Raw genomic sequence first — 12,658 nt, 5'->3', positions numbered from 1 at the left:
AATGCAGCCAAAAAAAAACAAAAACAACAACAACAAAAAGGAAAACCATAGTGTTAACTGATAACTTAAAGCAAAAAAACAGCATCTTTTCTATTGCCCATCGGACAGCCACAAAAATTGACACAATATGGGCCACGAAGAAAACCTTGATACGTTCCAAAAATTCCTTCCAGAAAAATGAATGTTGCTGTTGTCAAGCTCACCCCTCTACTCATCAGATGGTCAGACTGAAATCCACATCTGTAACTACAGGTGCCTCTTAGAGGGTGTGAATCAATGCACACTGGTGTAAAGGCTTAATGTTTAAAAGCCAATAGTTCAAAATTAAACTGAAAGTCAACCTCATAAAGAGGAAAGAACACAGCCTCCGTTTACTACGAGTGGACCCGGAAAATCCATTACTTTCCATGCCTCAGTCTCCTCTCCCATGAAATGGGAATAATTATAACCATAATAACAGAAGGGCTAGCCAGCCCTCAGGATTGTGACCTCTATGGGTCTCAGCCCCCTCTCCTGTGAAATGAGAATAAAGAGAATATAGTCATAATGACAATACCGCCAGCCTCTCCGGATCGTGACCTTGGGAAAGGTAACCTCTCTGAGCCCCCGTGTTGTCACTTAAAACGGGGTTTTCATCTAAAACGGGGGTTACATGACATGTTGTCATGTAAAACGGGGTTACTGGAAATACTAACATCAACCCAGGTGGCTATTGCAGAGATAACGTAAACCAAGTGCCCGGTATGCAGCAGGTGCTCACGGATGTCAACCAGTGACCCCTCTCCTTAATCAGGTCACACCAGCTGGTCTCCCCGTCCACGCTGTCGCCACGTGCTCCCGGCAGATCTGAAGTTGCACCGATGTTAAGAAAACTTGTCTCTCTGGGACCCTTCCGAAGAGAACAGATCCCACATCAGCGACACCTGGTGTAGTATTTCCTTTCTGACCTGCTCAGGAAACCCGACACCCCCTTCCTTGGGAACAGGAGATACGCAAATATTTTCCATTGGCAGCTTGTGTGGAAGCAGAGTCCCAAGGGGCCCGCCTGGAAATGGTCCCTCACTGGAAGAACCACATTCCTCCCCGCGTAGCCATCTGAAGCTGATGCTGACAGACGGCACTGTCCACAGACCCCCAGGCCCAGCCCCAGAAGGTAGAGCAAGCCAGGGGGTAGGGCCTGGGATCTCCCTCAGCCCCCAGCCCGGCCTGCAGCTGAAGGCCTGGACGGCAGGCGTCACGCCAAAATTAAACCTCTCATTCCAAACCAAGAAAGGATTTGTATTTCTCTATTTTCCCCCAACAGAGCTCACATTGTATTATCTCATGGAATCTTCTCAAAAACCCTCACCTCTAAAAGGTTAAGTCACCTCGAAAGAACAAAATTATCACTCAATTAGCAGTGCTGACGATTAGCGATTATTAACACTTTAAGTGTGCAATTAGCACCTCCTTCAATCCAGTTCCTTAGCTAAGTGTTCCAGCCCCCGAGTCTGGCAGGAGTCGGGCCACTCAGAAAGCCACCTCAGGGACCGAGTAGCACACGTCACCATCAGCTGACGTTTTAGACAAACTTTCAGAGACAGCAGTCTGTTATCTGCTCTCTCCCTTCATTAAGCAATCCAAATGTTCACATCTGGGATTAGGAACCAATAGTCATGCCAATATGCGAATGTTTTATACTTTTTAATTAGATTTTTCAAATAAAAGAGCTGAGCCCTGAAGGCAGATTTGAGCTGGGACCTTCCCAAGTCCCAGGGGCAGGCGGTCAGAGACAGGGCTGGAGATGTCTAAGTGGAAGGAACAGAAGTACACTCAAGGTCACGGACAGAGCTGCCAGGGCTCCCGCCAGGCCCAGGGGCCGAGGGAGGGGGCAGGGTTCCAGTGAGCTCCAGCCCTCCCCCAGTTTCCTCACCTCTACAACAGGGCTCAGAACACCAGGACTCACACAAGACCACATTTCAGTCTCCCCTGAAGTTGAGTTGAGCCCTGGGGCAGAAAGAACGGGAAGGTGGTTTCCCCAACGTTCAGCCCGAGGCTCCCTGAGCTGGGAGGGGCCCCCGACAGGTTTCATTCACAGCTGCCTCCGCTGGACCTTCACTCCCTTGCTACGAGCCCCCGCAGCCCTGTGTGACCCCTCCTTCCTACCCACGCGGGGGGAATGGAGGACACAGCAGAGACGCAGGGTGAAGGCACCTGGGTCCCCGCGTCACCGCCTGCAGGAGCCCCAGCCCCCCAGGACCACCCCCTTTGGTTGCTGCATGAACAGAAAAGTAAGCACTTCGTGTGTAAAGCTGTTAACTTTGAGAGGGATTTTTGTTACAGCAGCAAGCCTCCGCTGGCTGATAGAGATTGTGTGGCAGAGTTATTTGTCCAAAGATATTCTAAGATTGTCCTAAACCAGAGGGATGTGTCCTGAGGCCAGGGGAGGCCCCGGGGAGGCCCGGGGGACACCATCAAGCCAGAGGAGCATGAAGGGGTTACCTGGAAGGTCTGTCTGAGGCGGACAGGGGAGAGGGAAGAGGGGCCTCACATTAGGGCCCAGGGTCCCTCCCACAACTCAGGAATTATGCAAACCAATAAAACATCATTAGCTGGACAGATAAATGGAACAGACTGAGTACTGTCAGTAAGATGTGGGGTTTCTTTTGTGTGTGTATGTTTGTGTTTTTCTAGCACTTGATATTGTTTGGAAACAAAAGATGAGATTGGGATAAACAAAATATTAATAAAAGCCGCATCATATTTAATACGGAGGTAACAAACATCCCCGAAAATAAACCTCCCCATTGTGTAAAAAGAGTCAATCAGTGGTTTGGCTGATTAATGAGGTTGAATCTGGTTTTCGCGTACTTTGGAGTTCAGATTTCCCACGTGAGCCCCAGGCTCCACGGGCTGTGGGTCCACGGGGTCCTTCACCACCTCGCTCCTTCCCTCGCTCGCCTTTCAACCCATGTCAGGCATGCTTTCTTATTTAACTGGTGCAGGTTTCCTCCCTGCTCTGGTTTGTAAAATGCCCTCGGAGGCCTCTGCGGAGGTCACACGAATAGAAACCAGGTCTCGCTTTATCGTGGGTGGATGGGTTCAAGGTCTGCCTTCCGATCAAGAGGTGTGCGTGTCCTCCAGCTGCCCCCCTCACCCCAGGCGGCTGGGCTGTCCCCTCGCTGCTACCTAGCACTGCCCAGGCCTGCAGCGACTGTAGGAACTCTGGCCCCCGCTCACATGGCACGGAGCTGCCACTAGAAGCATGCTGTCACCTGAAGAGCAGAGACGTGGCTGCTCAAAGCTGAAGATTCCAGGAGTGGACAGAGAGAGGGCTGGGCTTCGGGTAAGGCCTGTGGGCTGTCTGCACGGAGCTTCCCAGGCACGTCCCACTCCCAGACCCTCCAGACCCCGAGCGCAGACGTCTACACGCCAGAATTTATGGAAAGCTGTGATATGCCAGGTACCTCTGTACTAGGTGCTGGGCATTAGGACATAGAAAAAGACCCAGCCCAAGCTCTGGAAGCATTCAAAGTCTGGCGAGAGAGGCGGAGCTGCACAAAATATTTCACAATTTAAAAGTGACTAGGATTGTGAGACGTGGATACACAGAAGGGTTCAGGGAACCCAGAAAAGGAAGCCACTAACTCCATCTGCCTTGTCCGTCACTGTGTCCCCAGCATCTGGCACAGAGCAAGTTCAGGAGATGTTGGGTGGACGGGCGGATGTGCGTGGTGGGTGGGAGAGAGGACAGGTGAGAAGGTGGACGGACAGACAGGGGCCTCCGTGACGTCTCAGAGGTGCACGAGCTGTCCCCTCCTCTGTGGCCCCAGAGAAGCTCACTCAGCGAGAACTGCTGTCCAGACCCTTTTAACAAGACAGACAGACAGACAGACCTAAGGGAGAAGAGACAGATAAGCCAAAGACAGAAGGAAAGGAGAGAGAGAGAGGTGGAGAAGTAACAAAGGGAAGCGGAGCTGGAGAACACGATGGGAGACAGGACAGAGCTGGAAGGAAAGCAGAGAGAGGGAATGTGCCGGCCGTGTGCCGTGGGCAGTGGGGGAGGTGAAGGCGGCCAGGGTCCACCGTCCACATGGTTAACAAGGCGACAGCCCAGAACACCGGTGTCACCGATGACCAGGTGACATTCTGAGCAGGCCACTGTTGTGCTGTTTTATGAAGATCTGTCAGGAAGCAGCAAATGCTCCGTCCCGGGCTTACAGTTACACGGCGGGTGACGGTGACCCGAGCAGCAGAGAGCTGGTGGCTCCCTCCAGCCAATGGGCCAGGGGCCGGGAGGGACTAAGGGTGGTTGGGGGCTGTGTGTGCTAGGCACGAGGACACGGTCACGGCCCCCCACCGCCCTTACCGGCCACCTGGTCCGAGAGGGGCAGGCAATATGTAAACATGAGCACAGTGACACTACGGGCACCCGATTTGCAAACTCCAGCCTGGGTCACCCCGACAGGACCGCAGGAGGCCCCCGGCTGGCCGAGCACTCCCGCCCCCCTTGCCGCCCCTGCCCGGGCCCCGTCAGTGCCCCCGCACCCCCTCCCCCAGACAACACAGCGAGGGAAGATGTGCCCGCGTGGGCCCCCGTGTCCAGAGGAGTGCAAGGAACAGCCACTGTGTCGAGCAAACACAGAAGAAGGAAGCCGACCCCTGGGGTACCTTCCAAAGTGAGCCCGACTCTAACAGGGAGATGAGTGATTACAGTAGCAATGAAGAGCAGTGCATTTCGGGGCTTCCCCAGTGGCGCAGCGGACAAGAATCCGCCTGCCAATGCAGGGGACATGGGTGTGAGCCCTGGTCTGGGGAGATCCCACATGCTGCGCAGCAACAAAGCCCATGAGTCACAACTACTGAGCCCGCGTGCTGCAACTACTGAAGCCTGTGCGCCTAGAGCCCGTGCTCCGCAATAAGAGAAGCCGCCGCAGTGAGAAGCCCACGCACCGCAACAAAGAGTAGCCCCCACTCGCCGCAACCAGAGAAAGCCCGTGCACAGCAACGAAGACACAGTGCAGCCAAAAATCAATCAATCAATCAATCAATCAATAAGAGCAGTGAATTTCTCAGAGCCAATTAAAATACGTATGGAATCTAAAAAAAAAAATGGTTCTGAAGAACCTAGGGGCAGGACAGTAATAAAGACGCAGATGTAGAGAATGGACTTGAGGACACGGGGAGGGGGAAGGGTAAGCTGGGACGAAGTGAGAGAGTGGCATGGACATATATACACTACCAAATGTAAAATAGCTAGTGGGAAGCAGCCGCATAGCACAGGGAGATCAGCTCGGTGCTTTGTGACCACCTAGAGGGGTGGGATAGGGAGGGTGGGAGGGAGAAGCAAGAGGGAGGAAATATGAGAATATATGTATAGCTGATTCACTTTGTTATAAAGCACAAACTAACACACCATTGTAAAGCAATTATACTCCAATAAAGATGTTACAAAAAAAAAGAAAAAAGCAATTGTGGCCAATAGGCTTGCGTATGGCCTTGGTGAAAATCTCTACCGCCCAGCCCTCCTGGTGGACCTGGCCACGCTAGGCACAGGCTCCCCCCCACCTGCCTCCCCAGGTCTGGTCTTCGGGATCCCCCCAACCATCCGTTGGGTCCACCCCGCAGCCAGCGTGCTCCTTTGAAACACGCCTACCTAACATCCTGGGCGGCTCCGTCAGCTCAGCCCGCTCTCACGGAGCCCAGTCGCACCCTGGTACTCAGCTGGCCGCCCAGAATCTAGGTCCAGCCACGCCACCCTTCAGCAGCGCACAGCCTGCCGGGGGTGGGGGCCTGCAACCCAACATCGGGGGTCAAAATTCCTAAGCACGGCACGCGACACCCTACTGAACCCGCCCAAGGACGCACCCCGTTATCCATGTATCATAAGCTCTTTTTCCGTTGTATGGTCTTCAAAGGATCATTTGAAATTATTTAACACCGATCATCACGAGAAGTCAACCGATTTACTTAGGGACAGCCCCACAGTAGGGCATCGTCATTGCCTCCTAATCGTCGATGCCGTAAATAACACTGATGTGAACATCTTTATGTGGAGTGCCTTCCTGATTGTGAATGACCCATTGTCTTCAGAGAAATTCCCAGAGTGGGATTCTCCAGTCACAGGGTGAGTGCGCTTCTTAAAGAGGCTGCGTCAATTTACAGCAGTGCAGAAAAACGCGTGAAAATACCCTTTCCATTGCACTTTTGCTAGCTCTAGGTACTACCTTTGGTTCACGTGCTCCCAGACCCTTTTTAAAAACTTGCCGTACATTTCTGCTGCCAAGGCATCCAAGAAAATGATAACGTGTTGATTAAATGCATGTGGGGAAGGCGAAGGGATGTGCAGTGGGTTTGCAAAGGGCACCCCCTCAGGGTGTTTAAAATAGAAAGGCTGAGACACCAGAGCAGGTGATCTGCAATTGTCCAGAACCGTCACCGAGGCAGAGCGGCCCTCGGCCCCCCGGGCACAGAGGAAAGGGCAAGAGAGTTGGAGTGAGACGGACGAGGACTTAAATCCCAGCAACTCCGCTCGGCTGTGCCGCCCCTGGGCCTCAGCTTCCCCGCATAAAAACTCCTCTCTCAAAAGCCTTCTGTCAGGATGAAGCATCTCACGTATTCGGAGCGCTAGCTTATTAACTGGCACAGGAGGTAGGTGTTCCATGAAATTGAGTTTCTCCTTTGTAGGGTAGGTAAATTACATGTATGGAGAGCTGTGTGATCTCTGCATCCTCTGTCTAGAACCGAGGAGAATGTTAGCATCATATTCCAAATGTGATTCCAGCAATGTAAACCCTGTCCTTTAATACTAGCTCGCTTTCTGATAGCAAAAAGGCAGAAAAAGATAACTGTTAAAAACACAGGATTCAAAACTGATCCCAACCAGCCACGTGACTTGGTCCAGTTACTCTGCATCTGGAAACCTCAGTTTCATCAACTGCAAAGTAAGGGTTGATAAAGGAGCCAGGCTACTGGGGTCGGGGGAGCTGAATACAAGAATGCACCACGAACATCTGATTTCAGTGCCCGACATATTGTCAGAACGCAAGAAATACGAGTTATTTTTATTATTCCTCAAGTTCACAGAAGAACTTCCTCACACGATTTGCTTTCTTGGAATGAACTTCAATTTCCTAATTCTTGCAAGAGAGCCAGCAGCGTTGGAAGAATGAGCTGCCTGACGGACACTCAGTTAATGGTGAATTAATTCCCCCAGGAATTCCAAAAAGGGCAACCCAGGGAGGCAAGCTGATCTCACGTCAGCTGCTTGGTCTTACACGCAGGACTCTCTCAACTAACTCCATCTTTACGGCTAATCTTAGGACATCATTAGACAATTGCAGAAATCATCCTCACTCCAGTTCGTCAAAACTGGTTGCCTGTTCATTTCACGCGATTCACAAAAAGTTGTCCTTTTGAACTAGCATGGTTTCTGGTTGTTAACTGCAAGTCTATTAGCACAGACATGGTAATAATGAATTGAAATTTACATCGTGTGTAATCTCATTAATTGTGCAATCATATCGGGTTTGACAGTTTTAATGCATTACTAAGGGAAAATAGTCTAATACATGACATTAAAGATCTTATCAAAGTTAGTTTGCCTTAAAATGTTGTTACTACATAATTTTTCATCTCCATTTTAGATGCTGTGGTTTAAACACACGGCGCTTTGATCTGGGAGGAAAGTATCCACACACACCCACAGAATCAGAGTGGCATTCCTCACCTCTCAGGGGAGAAGGGAAGACTGGAAATAAGCATGGGATTTGGAACCACTCTGGTAAGTTTTTCAGCTCTGCACTTATGTGCTGTGTGACTTCGGACAAAATGCTGAACCTCCCTGGGCCTTGAATTCCTCATCTGCAAAGGGCTGCAGGAATCCCTATTTCACTGGATTGTCATGAGGCTGAAACAGGTACAGAGAAGGCCCAGCAGAATGCCTGGCACATAGTAGGTACTTTTTATTCTTATTTACCATCGCATTGTCAATAGCTGATACAAGGCATGGCACATGGGAAGTCCACCTTAAATGGATCCAGGGTGGCCAAGGAGACCACGTGCAAAGAGACAGATGGACAACATCAACAGACAAGCCAATGACAAATCAAATCCAAAGAGAGCGTGGGGGAGACTGGGGTAGGTGCCCCACCTCAGACAGGTGACACCGAGTGGTCCCAAACACAGGAGACCTGGAGGAGCTGCCCTGACAGCTTCCCTCGGGACAAAGGCTTTACGCTAACTCAGTTCTGTTCAAGAAGCATTTATTTGGCACCTAGGTAGACTGGGTCATAGCTGTCCTCAAGCACTAATTTTTTTCACATGTTTGTAGGTGAAGACAATGCTGCATGACAGGAATAATAATAAATATTATTATTAATATTAATAATATTAATATTATTGATATTAATAAATATTAATAAAATATTCCTCATAGACATGATCTTATTCATTTGATCAGCAAATATTCACAGAGCTCCTATGACTGTGTACAGGCTCTATGTTAGGTGTTGGGCGTGAAGAACTGAATAGGTTTGACATTCTCCCTGGCCCCATGGATCTTTCAAGCAATTATAATACAGTTTGGTGAATGTTATGATCTGGGAAGACCTCTCCGGAAAAGGGGCATTTAAGTTAGGCTGAAAGGATAAGAAGGGTCAATCCTTCAGGAAGATATAACAAGTACAAATGTATATGCGCCTAAAAACACAGCCCCAATATACATAAAGCAAAACTGTCAGAATTGACAGGAGAAAAAGTAAATTCAACAATCCCAGTTGGAGATTTCAATACTCCGTCTTCAGTAACACTTAGAACAACTAGACAGAAGATCAGTACGGATATAGAAGACCTGAACAACACTATCAACCAACTTGACCTAATTGGCACTTATCCAACCCTCTACCCAACAACAGCAGAAAAAAAACAGTCTTTTCTAGGGCACAGGGAACATTCTCTCATATGCTAGGCTGTAAAACAAGCTTCAATAAGTATAAAAGGGTTGCAACCATACAAAATATGTTCTCTGACCACAATGGGACTAAATTAGAGATCACAACAGAAAGAAATTTAGGAAACCCTCAAATATTGCAAAGTAAATAACATACTTCTAAACACCAATGGATCAAAGAGGAAATCACAAGGGAAATTAGAAAAGGTCTTGAACTGAATGAAAATGAAGCACAACACATCATAATGTATGGGATGCAGCTAAAGCCATGTGAAAAGGAAAATGTTTAGCTTTAACCGCTTATGTTAGAAAGGAAGAAAAATCTAAAATCAACCATCTAAGCTCCACCTCAAGAAGCTAGAAAAAGAAGAGAAAATCAAACCCAAAGTAAGAAGAAGGAAGGAAATAATAAAGATAGGGGCAGAAATAAATGAAATAGATGACAGAAAAGCAATAGAAAGAAATCAGTGAAACCAAAAGATGGTTCTTGAAGAAAATAAACAGAAATGATAAACTTTTAGCTAGACTGACCTTGAAGAAAGAGAAGGAACTGGGCAGAGGAAAGATAGCAGGAAGAAGATGAAGAAAGAAGGAGGAAGAAAGTGTTCCAGGCAGAGGAACCAGCTCGAGTAAAAACCCAGAGACGAGAGAGGATGGGGGATGTGGTGACACTCCAGAAACTGAAGCATGGGGTAGGGGAGAAGGCTGAGCCTCACACTGTGGCTTTGTCAGTGTGCTTAGGTTCACCTCAAATGCAATAAGCCACCACTTGAAGGTTTTAAGCAGAAAAGAGACACAGTCAGAGGTTTTTATGGTCATTGCATCTCAAAGACGGGAAACTGAGACGTGGAGAGGTCTTGGGACGTGCCTAAGGACACACAGCTGGCCAGTGGCACTGCTGGAGCACACAGCAATTTCCAGCAAATCATCCTGGACAGAGTACGGGAGGGGCAGTCGGGATAGCCCCAAGTCGCCGCCCATCACTGGGGAGGGCTGTACATTGACGGAGCTACTGGCAAAGCTCCCGCAGCTCCTTCCAACAACGTCACGCACGATTCTAAATAAAGAGACAAGTTCTGCTGTCCTGAAATCATATTTAATCTGTTTTGCAGGCTTTATATCGGTCTTATGAGCACGGCACAACTCAACTCTTCCTGCGCCACACGCTATGAAGTTTTAAGATTTCAAAACAGACACGAAGCAGAAATAAATACCACAGTCTCTGCTCTCTGGAACGGGCTTCTGCAGCTCCCAAGTTCTCCTTGGAAAATCAGGCCCCAACACGGTATAAGGGACATTTTTATCACAAGATAAAATCCCCACCCATCCCCATCGAATCCAAATCCCTGGAGAAGAGTCCCAGCCTACTCTCCCAGCCAGGGACACAAAGGAGGGCAGAGGAGGCCCCAGGTCCCCCCAGGAGCCAAGAGCAGCTTGGGGGGGCCTCGGGAAGGAGGACCACCATGCCGTGCCCTCGTGTCCCCAGTGTCGGCGTGATGCGGGCTCTGCGTGGCCCTCGGAGCTGGAAGGCAGAGCCTAAAGCTTCCGAAGGCCTCGACCCCCCCAGAATCCTGGGCCTCACCCCGGTTCAGCCGGGCTCCTCACAGAAAATGGTCCTGAATGGCTGTTTGTGCAGATAAACGAGGAGTCGGGATGCGGGGAGCCGGGTGTAAGCGGAAGGGGCTTTTATCAGCTTTGCAGCGTCTGCCTCACTTCCAAACCAGAACCCATTCTCCCAACTTCTCATCCGGCACGGTGCCCCCTCCCTACCTCCTGCCCCCGTCTGAAAAGGGCTGGCTGGGCAAGGGCACATTCCTGCCCCTCACTTCATGCCTCCCCCTCGGCCCGACGGGTGGCAGGGACCACCCAGACTGCTCTGCCCTTTCCCGGTGCAAGGAGAGTTGAGGGGGGATACCTGTCTCAGTCGTCTGCCCCCTCCTTGCTGCCCCCAGCCCTGCGGGAGGGGTGCTGCCACCTGGTGCCTCCACTAGGGCTGTTCTGACCCCCAGCTGACTAGGGCGGCCCCCTGCTATAACAGAACGGCACCCTGACCCTGACCCTGACCCTGTCTAACCTTCTCCTTCCGGCCAGCAGCGACAGTAAAGGCCTGGGGGTGCTGGGCAAGTCGCCTGGCTTTCCTCCATTTCTACAAGGTTCCATGCGATAAGCCAGGCCCAGCCTCCTGGGGGCCCAGTGTCCCCTGGAGGACACTCAGCCTCTACTCTGAGGGCCCGACGACTGGGGACTCAGCAGAGAGAGCTCACTGAGACCTCAGATCCCACCCCACCCCCAGGTTGGGGGCAATCTCACTGGCCTGATCAAGTCCCAGCGACTGTTCAGGTACAGACTTTACAGATGGCCACTCGGAGGTTGCTGGCAGTGCCACTTCCCAGCGGCAGGCCTCGAACCAGTCACTGAACCTGGAAACCTCACGATCCCCCTGACAAGACCTGTCTGCCCCTCTCGGGGACACAGGCGTGACAAGGCAAGGTGCTTTGTAAGTGGAGAGAAGCTTCCATTTTGAATATTCTGTGTATTGACTCACTGAATCCTCCAAACACGATGGACATAGGCACTAGTATTATTAGCCCTATTTTCCAGATGGGGAAACTGAGGCAGGAAGGTTGGGAAACGTGCCCAGGGCCACCCAGGTAGAAATAGCCACTCTGGGCTCTACAGCCGGAGCCGGAGGCCTCATCCTCTGTGCTGTACCGCCTGCCACTGATGGAGGTCAAGTCTTTCTGCAGAGGGAGCAAGGAAGAAAGACTCATGGGCACCCTTCGCGTGCCAGGCACAGGGCTGTGGTGGGCACATGCCAGGTTACACCTACCCCGTCCCAGGTGTTGGGACTGCTATGTCTACCTAACGTATGCCGAGGCTGAGGCTCAGCTGTGTCACCTGCTTCAATCTGTGTCACTCAGCTGAGTGAGTGGACACGCTGGGAGCCAAACCGAGACCCTCTGGTTGCAAAGTCCCAGGTGCAGCATCACACTGCCCACTGCCACTCAGAACTGCCCAGACCATCTGAATCCCTTTGAAACCTGCGCTCTCGACCGTGCTCTCCACCGACCCTGCAAACGGCACGGGCAGACCGGGCTCATGCCTGGCGCTATCCTTTTAGCCGGGCGATCCTGGGCCGGACCCTTGGCTTTCTCAGGTGCAGTGTCACTTTGTCCTAACGGCAGAGTCACGTGACGGGAAGAGCCTCAGCAGAGGATGCACACAGTGGTGGTCAAATGTTCTTCCGTCCCCATCCCCACCTTCGCTTTCCCACACCTGTCCACACCTGTCCGCAGGTGTGGTGTCCACCTCACGCGCCCACGGGCCCCTCCACCGCCAGGCTGGCACCCCAGGCAGCAGGCGTCTCCCCCTTCAAGGTCACTGCGTCTTCTTCCTGCCTTGGCAACTGCAATTTACAACTGAACATGTCACATCGGCTCCGTCTTCCTGCTCACAGCTCCGAGGGTTAGTTAACAAGCGTTATCGTTACTGCCCACATCAGCGGTCCATTACCCAGCTCGGGCCATTCTTTAAGGCAGATTACTTTATATGAAATTTTATAGGGGACACTTCATTACCCAGGCTTTAGAAATCCGGCAGGGAGGGAAGTCTGGAAAAGGGAGGATGAGAAAAGCCTCACAAGGCCTCCTCCGCATGCTGCGCTCCGGAATGCCGAGGGGGCTGAGCCAGGGTCCTTGCAGGCACCCCGCACTGCCCTTTCAGACCCAC

General features: G+C 51.2%; 1 protein-coding gene across 1 annotated transcript in view; it reads right to left on the bottom strand.

Moving 5' to 3' along the window:
* The window catches only part of SORCS2 (sortilin related VPS10 domain containing receptor 2), a 495,273-nt gene that overhangs the window by 346,051 nt on the left and 136,564 nt on the right, over positions 1-12,658 (bottom strand). The gene's annotated exons all lie outside the window — the stretch shown is intronic.

This window comes from Balaenoptera musculus, chromosome 5 (genome assembly GCF_009873245.2).
Source record: "Balaenoptera musculus isolate JJ_BM4_2016_0621 chromosome 5, mBalMus1.pri.v3, whole genome shotgun sequence".
In the NCBI taxonomy this organism is placed as follows: Eukaryota; Metazoa; Chordata; class Mammalia; order Artiodactyla; family Balaenopteridae; genus Balaenoptera; species Balaenoptera musculus.
The sequence above is the reverse complement of the archived record's forward strand: the minus strand, read 5'-3'. Positions and strand labels throughout refer to the sequence as shown.